This window comes from Sciurus vulgaris (genome assembly GCF_902686455.1).
Source record: "Sciurus vulgaris genome assembly, chromosome: 3".
NCBI classification, from domain to species: domain Eukaryota; kingdom Metazoa; phylum Chordata; class Mammalia; order Rodentia; family Sciuridae; genus Sciurus; species Sciurus vulgaris.
Window position 1 is genome coordinate 11908246 of NC_136463.1, and position 8113 is coordinate 11916358.

Below are 8113 nucleotides of genomic sequence, written 5' to 3' on the forward strand. Positions count from 1 at the left end.
CTGAGCTGCAACCCTACCCCCGGCCCAGCCCTTTTTTATATTTTATTTAGAGACAGGGCCTGGCTAAGCTGCTGAGGCTGGCCTTGAACTTGCAACCCTCCTGAAAGCAGTGATTTTTAATCACTTGCACTCCGAGAGTTTTCCCTTACTGATCAGACAGGACCTTGCTGTTGTAAAAAGCAACTTCCCTTTTCTTTCCCTGAGGCCCCTTCCCTTGCCTTCGCTCCCATTTTGATTTCATCATTTCGTGTTTTATATACAGACCTCTGTGGATACCAGGGTCTGGACTGTAGCCTGGATAAAATATTTTAAATGGTAATTCAAATAACTTCCTCTCATAAAGCACAGACACAAGACCGTTCTGCTTAATGTGGTTATAAAGTGACCTCAAAACTGATTAAGGCCTTCTCCAGTAGCCCAAGGTGGGAGAGGGCACCATGACGTCACTTTCTTCCAAGAGTGAAGAGTTCTTCATCCTTAATCTTCGGGTTTCTTATCTAGAGCCTTCTTGAGATTGTTCTCTGAATTGTCAAGGTATTTGTTAACATGCCAGGCTCTTCTAGCCTGTTTCTGCAGCACACGGGCTTCCAGAAGTCCCCGCTGGGCCCCTTCCTGGCTGTGTGAACCAGGACGAGGGGTTCCAAAACCTCAGTCTGTTTCTTTAGCTCTGAAGCCGGGGTAGAGGGTTGTTATAAGGATTACCTAAGGTAGAGTCAGCACTCAATAAATGCTCCACATTTTTATCATGCACTTCAATTCCGGAAGAAATGGAATCTGGCATCTGCTGTTGTAGAGAACCAGAAAAACAAAGCACCGTGGCTGGAACTCAACACAACTTGCTGACATTGGACGTCACCAGGGAGTGAGCCAGCACAGCAGAATGGTCCAGTCTCCCAGAGAAGGAGGTGCAGAGACCTCAGGGCCCTTGAATGAGCCATCTGACCCTCAGGGGGCTGGATACCTATGTTCGTGGATCCATACCTTCGTCCCCAGGAAGCCAGGTTGCAACTGGTGTTCCTGGTAAACTCGGGAATTAGTTGGATGATCCCAAACACCGATACCTCTCAAAGCTTGGTGCTTCCTATTTCTCTCTCTTTACCGAGGGGACATAGAAAGAGGTCATCTGCCATCTAGGAAGAGGATTGAGCCAGAACCTGGTCATGCTGGCACCCCAGTTTTGGACTCTCCAGCCTCTACTGAGTAATACAGCTTTTTTGTGTCCACCATGAGTCTGATCGTCTCTGATGGCAGCCCAGTCAGACTAAAACACCTGGCCAGTCCCTCACAATGTGATCAGAGTCCACCCAGGGGCTGGGGATGTAGCTCAGTGGTAGAGTCCCTTGTCCAGCATGCTTGAGGCCCTGAGTTCAATCTTCAGTTCCACTAAATTAATTAATTAAATGACACAACCCCCTTACTGATGGGCAGTTTCTTAAGATATGTTACAAGAGAAACTTAGAAGTGGGTTTGCAAATATGCTTCTACAGTCAAGCCTTACTGGAGGGCCTGTTCAGATTTCTTAAGGTGACTTCCTGTTTCTCTGTTCTAGTCCACAGGTGATAGTTGTAAAGTCTGATTCTTCAAGTGGAGTTGCCTGCTACAATACAGATTCCCATTATATTTAAATTTCAGTATACTAAAATGTTATTTTGGGGGCTGGGGAGATAGCTCAGTTGGTAGACTGCTAGCCTTGCAAGCACAAGGCCCTGGGTTCAATTCCTAGCACTTCAAAAAAAAAAAAAAAAAAGTTATTTTTGTTCCTCTAAAATTCTAACCAACTACATTTTTTTCTTTCCTTCTTTCCTTTTTTTTCTTTTGGTTGTGCTGGGTGTTTAAGGCAAGGCCTCATGCCTGCTCAGCAGGAGCTCTACCACTGAGCCACACTCCCCCACCTCCTGTATTTCCATTTGCTAAATCTGACAGTCCTATTTCTAAGGGAAATCGTGTTTCCCTGTTTCCAAATTCTTGGAGGTGGTGGTGACCTCATGGTTGCTTGTATAACTTCTACACAGTTCTGAGAACACAAGAGAGAGAATTCTATGTGCAGAAAGACACTGCCCAAGTAGCACATGTGTGCCCCTGCAAGGCCCAGGGCTGGGTGACTCGGGGAAGGCAAAATTTGGCAAAACACAAGTCCTGCCTTCAAAAGCCCACAATGTAAAATGTGAACGTAATTCCAAGGGCAGAAAGCTAGAGCCACGAGGGAGGCGGGCCCTGTTAGAAGGTCAAGGAGGTTGTGGAAGTTTGGCGTTACTATAACAAAATTCCAGAGATAACAAAACAAAAAGACTGGAGGTCCATTTCAGCTTGTGAGTTGGAGTTTCTGAGAGGATTGCTTTTGGCCCCTGGCAATTGGGTGGAGGATGTTTGATGGAGCAAACCCACTTGCAAAAGAGAAAGACTGAACTGGCCGTGGTCCCCAAGTCCCCTTCCAGGGCAGACCCCCAAGACCTGAAGATCTCCCACAAGGCCCTGCTTGCTAAAGATTCCATCAACCCCCCCGTAGCGCCATCCTGAGGACGATTCTTTAACAGGGGGACCCTCGAGGCACACTTATCAAGCCACAGCAGAGGGCCACCCTCGCTCCAAGGGGCTGGAGGAAGCAAAGGGCCTCACAGGCGTGGAAAATGAGATATATCTGAGGAAACCTCAAGAGGACATGGCAGCCTGGCCTTCCAGGGAGCGTGACGTGAGCCCACGGAGGGAAACGGGGAGGCTGAAGCTGATTTGGTGCTTTCATAAAAGACATAGAGAGGCAAGCAGGGAGGTAAGGCTGGGGCAGTAGGTTAGATTAAACAAGCATGCGAAGCCAAGCCAAGAAAAGTACGGAAGTGTCCCCTGACAGTCTCCCAGAAGCAGAGGTGGAAGATGATCGTGTGCTCCAGGGAACTGGTGTTTGTCACAGCCAGAGTAAGTTGTAGTCACTAATCTGCCACCGCCGTTCAACTCATTCTTGGGTCCAAGCAAGGGGTACTAGGCCTTCCGAGCAGCGTGAACATGACGGGCAACAATGATGGGTCTTCATCAGTCAGAGGCATCCAGAGAAGTTAGCCAGAAGATGAATTTCTGAAAAATAAATTTATTTCCCTATTTTTCAATTTAAAATGAGCATCCTATATATATATTTTTCCTGGTACCAGGGATTGAACCCAGGGGAGCTTAACCACTGGGTCACATCCCCACTCCTTTTTATTTTTCATTTTGAGAGAGGGTCTCACTAAGTTGCGTAGGGCCTCGCTAAGTTGCTGAGACTGGCCTCGAACCTGCGATCCTCCTGCCTCAGCCTCCTGAGCCACTGGGACTACAGGTGCATACCACTGTACCCAGCTTAAAATGAGCATCCTGAACCCTCAAGCCTAATCTCCTACTTGATCACGTAGCAACGCAGCGTAAAACTCAGCGGTGAGGGTGTAGCTCAGTGGTCAGGCACTTGCCAAGCAATGCTAGGCCCTGGGTTCCATCTCCTGTGTCACAGTAAACACAAACTCAAAGAAGACTCAGTTTTCTCATCTATAAAATGTAACCCAAATTTCCGCATTTCCTTGCCACCAGTCCCAGGGAAAGTTCTTGGTGCAGAAAGATCCTCTCAGATGGCCCCTGACTCCTTTCTCAACAAAATGGACAAAGGTCAAGCAACCCCTGGGGGTGAGCTGTTCTGAAGAGTGGAACACAGCCCTCTGCCCCTTGAAGAATCAGGAAACCATAAGATGTATGTAGAGGCTGACACAGTGGTGACCCCAGGGAACTTGTCCCTTGCTATTCTTGCCCTTGTAGATGCAGCCCTTTAATCTGGGACGCTTAAATCAATAGAATGTGACAGAGGAGATACTGGGTCAGCTCTAGGGTCCTGCCTTAGGAAAGCAAGGTCGGGGAGCCTGAGGCAGGAGGATAGCAAGTTTGAGGCCAGCTTGGGCAACTCGGGAGACTCTGCCTCAAAATAAAATCAAAATGGGCTGAGGACGCAGCTCTGTGGTAGAGCACAGGCCTGGCGTGTGTGAGGCCCCGGCTTCCATCCCTGTATTGGGAAGAAGAAGAAAAGCGAAGCTCGGCAGCTTCTGCCTTTGGATTCCTGGGCGCCTGAGCCACCCTGTAGGGCGTCTGTTGAGTCTTGTGGAGAGGCAGCGGAGACCTGGGCTCCACAGAGGAGAGCAAGGAACCTGAGTCTGAGCCAAAACAAGGGGCCCTGAGGAGCGTGGAGGCTCCATCCTGGGGTTCCTTAGGGGAGACCGTGTCCTGTTTCAACCCCAGCCACAGATTCATGGCGTTGTCTGCCGTTAGCAACGGGTCACGAAGGCCTTGCCCACACAGGAAGAGCCCAATGCCCGTAGGAAGGTTGCTTCAGTCCAGCTTCTCAGGGTCCACAGAAACGATGTGCCCAGTTTAACCACAGGCAGGAACTCTTACTTTTGGGGACCAAGTAGGCACTCCACCGTGGAGACCCCAGTGTCCTGGACTCGGGTGGCGTGGATGGCTGTCCCCTGGTGGAGGTTCTCAGTCTGGGTTTGGGACCGTCCCAGGCTCATTCAGCCACTGCCGTGCTTCCCCAAAGAGGCGATTTCACGGGCAGCTGCATCTGAGAGGGGGCGTTCGTTGCCACAGAGCCAGGGGTGCTCCACTGTGCAAGCCACCAGGGTGTCCCCTCCACAGTAGCCCAAAGCCAGAAGAGACTGAAAGTGGCAAAAAGTGGGGGCAGAGTGGAAGGAGGGGGTGAAAGGGAAACCCCCAGGGGGCAGCTGTGGAAGTTTCCCTGTCTCCAGGACAGGAAGCAGGAGATGTCCTCAGTGAGGGAGGACCAAGGGCCACAGAGGGACACGCGAGGAGGGGGACTCAGTGCAGGGCTCCAGACTGGGCAGGCCCTAGAGCAGAGACAGGCGCTGGGCTTTGAAGCCAGCACTACCTTTGAGAGGTCGGGAAGGGAGGGGCCCTCTGCACACCAAAATGGCAGCCCTGAATGTGCAGAAGCAGGAAGGCAGGCGCCCCGCTGTGGGTGGACAGAGGACTTGCCTGGAGGGGTGGAAGAGGCAGGGGAGAAACAGGAGTGCCAGGCATGGCCGTGTGCGCGCTGGACTGTGATGAAGGCCGGGCCCGAGTCTGACTCTTCCCAGCGGCCAGCACGTAGGGATGCTCAGTAGATCCTGGCTGGATGGTGGCTGGATGGACTACTTCTAGGTCACTGGAAGATGTCGCAGCTACTTCCACGGAGGTGGCCCCAATGACAGTGAAATGAGCAGGGAAGGAAAGGCCGAAGGAGGCCCAGGAGCTTCCACGGTCCCCTGGGGAGAGGAGACATGGACAGGGCTGAGGAGTGGGGCAGCAGAGGATGCCCCAAGGATGCAGGGAGCGCCACTCCCTGGAAGATGGCCTCCCGGATGGGAAACCGCAGCAGGTGTGGGTGCCATTAAACCCGCCCTGTGGCCGGGCCAAGTCGCTGCCTCTCCCCAGGGCTGGGCTCCATCCCTGGGAAGCAAAGGAGTGAAATGAGAAGTTTCCCTTCTGCTCCGAGACGGTGACGCTGACACCTGGTGACTCATGTGGCATGTGGGTGGGGTGGTGTTAGGGAAGGGAAGGGACCTAAGAGGTCAAAGACAGCTCTGAGGAAGGCATTGGAGAAAATGAGGTGGCCGGCGGCAGAAATGGGAAGTTGACAGGGAGAGCAGAGCCGAGGGCCGCTACGCACTTGCCGTTGGGGAAGTTGAGACGGGAGGGCAGAGGCACAGACACGGCCCTGCAGCCATCGCCAGATGGAAATGAGCCCCTGCCCGCCAACCATATCCGAGTCCCAATCTCCAGAATCTGTGGATATTATCTTACGTGGCAAAAAAAGAAGAGAAATTCTCTTTGCAGATGTGATTGAGTAAAGGTCTTGAGATGGAGGAGATTAGCTTGGATTCTTTGGTGGGCCCTAAATACAATAGGGCTGTCCTGTAAGAGGGAGCCTGGCACACAGAGGAGAAGAAGAGGGACCAGAGGGAGATTTTAAGAGGTAGGGCTCTGAGACCAGGGTGATGCGGCCACAAGCCCAGGACAACTGGCAGCCACCAGAGGTGGAAGAGGCCAGGAGCGGATTCTCCCTGGAGCCACCACAGGAACACAGTCGAGCTTGGCTTGGGATTTCTGGCCTCCAAAACTGAGAGGACGGATTTGTGTTTGTTGGTGGCCCTCTGTTTTGAAAGCCACAGGAGAGTCACTGAGTGCATCCTGACCCACAGCCAGGTACCAGGCAGGTGTTTTCCCTTACTTCTCAGAGGAGCCCACGAAGCAGGAACCAGCATCTCCCAAAGAGGAAAGGGAGAGGAGACCCGTCTTACCTAAATCAATCTAGCCCCAAGCAACTGTCTGAAAAAGGACTATTAAATCCTTTGCCCGTGGATGTTTGGCACCTGTAGAAACAAAAGGCTGGCTTTATGAGTTTCTGTTTCCCTGGAGTACAAAGAGTACAGCGGAACACCGGGATTTACAGTGACTTAGATTTACATGTGGGTTCTCGCCAAGCAACTGGAAGGGGGCCTGCGAATTTTACTTACAGATCCTATTAATAGAAGGCCGAACTTCTCCATTTACACCCTCCCTCACTTGGAAACCACCACCATCCACATGACTCCTCTCTCAGGGGACTCGCAGCTCAAGTAGAACCCTACCCCTAACTCTAACCCTAACCCTAACCCTAACTCTAACCCTAACCCTAACCCTAACCCTAACCCTAACCCCTAACCCTAACCCTAACCCTAACCCGAACCCTAACCCTACCCCTACGCCTAACCCTAACCCTACCCCTACCCCTAACCCTACCCCTAACCCTAACCCTAACCCTACCCCTAACCCTACCCCTAACCCTAACCCTACCCCTACCCCTAACCCTACCCCTAACCCTACCCCTACCCCTACCCCTAACCCTAACCCTAACCCTACCCCTACCCCTAACCCTACCCCTAACCCTACCCCTAACCCTAACCCTAACCCTACCCCTAACCCTAACCCTAACCCTAACCCTAACCCTAACCCTAACCCTACCCCTAACCCTAACCCTAACCCTAACCCTAACCCTAACCCTAACCCTAACCCTAACCCTACCCCTACCCCTACCCCTACCCCTAACCCTAACCCACGGGTGATACTATAGCCTGAGAACTTCACACATTGGCTTTCAATTTCTCTGGGGGAAAAGTGTCAAAGTGAAAAGCAAATGAAACAAAAAATGAGGCTGCGAGAGGGAGAAGGAAGAAGGAAGTAAATGAAAATGGAAATAGCTATCCCCAATTCTTTTTTGGGGGGTGGGGTACCAGGGATTGAACCCAGGAGCGCTTAGCCACCAAGCCACGTCCCCAGCCCTTTTTATTTTATTTCGATACAGGGTCTTGCTACATTGCTGAGGGCCTTGCTAAGTTGCTGAGGCTGGTTTTGAACTTATGACCCTCCTGCCTGAGCCTTGGAAGTCATTGAGATTATAGGCATGCACCACCAGGACCAGCAATCCCCAATCCTTATCCTGTGACAGAGAGGATGGGAGTGACGTGGCCACAGTCAGATTGTTTACCAACAGACAAACTGCACAGATGATCTGGGTGAGGTAAACAAAAGAAGGGCTGTCGTTTGCCTAAGGTCACACAGTTTATAAAATAGAGAAGTCTGGCTGGGCACAGTGGCTCATGCCTATAATCCCAGCAGCTCGGGAGGCTGAGGCAGGAGGATTACAAGTTGGAGGCCGGTCTCAGCAACTTAGAAATCAGTTGTCTAAAAATAAGAAATAAAAGGGGCTGGTGATATAGTTGTGATAGAGGGTCCCTGGGTTCAATCCCCAGTACCCCACCCCCCCAAAAAAAATAAATAAAGAGAGAGAAGCCTAGATTCGAATCCCGGTTCACCTTACTTCAAAGCCCGGGTTCTTCTTTGTCCATCACAGAAGCATCCTACACTCCTTCCTTAAGGTATCATACAGAATAAAAACGGGGAAGCAGCTCAGTACTTTTCTAGAACAGCCATCGTTAGAGTGAAAGCTTGGGGCAACGCAGGCAGCGAGTTGCGCCCTGAGCAGGAATCGGCAGTTTGCATCTTTTTTTTTTTTTTCTTTGCGGTGCTGGGGATCGAACTCAGGGCCTTGTGCTTGCGAGGCGAG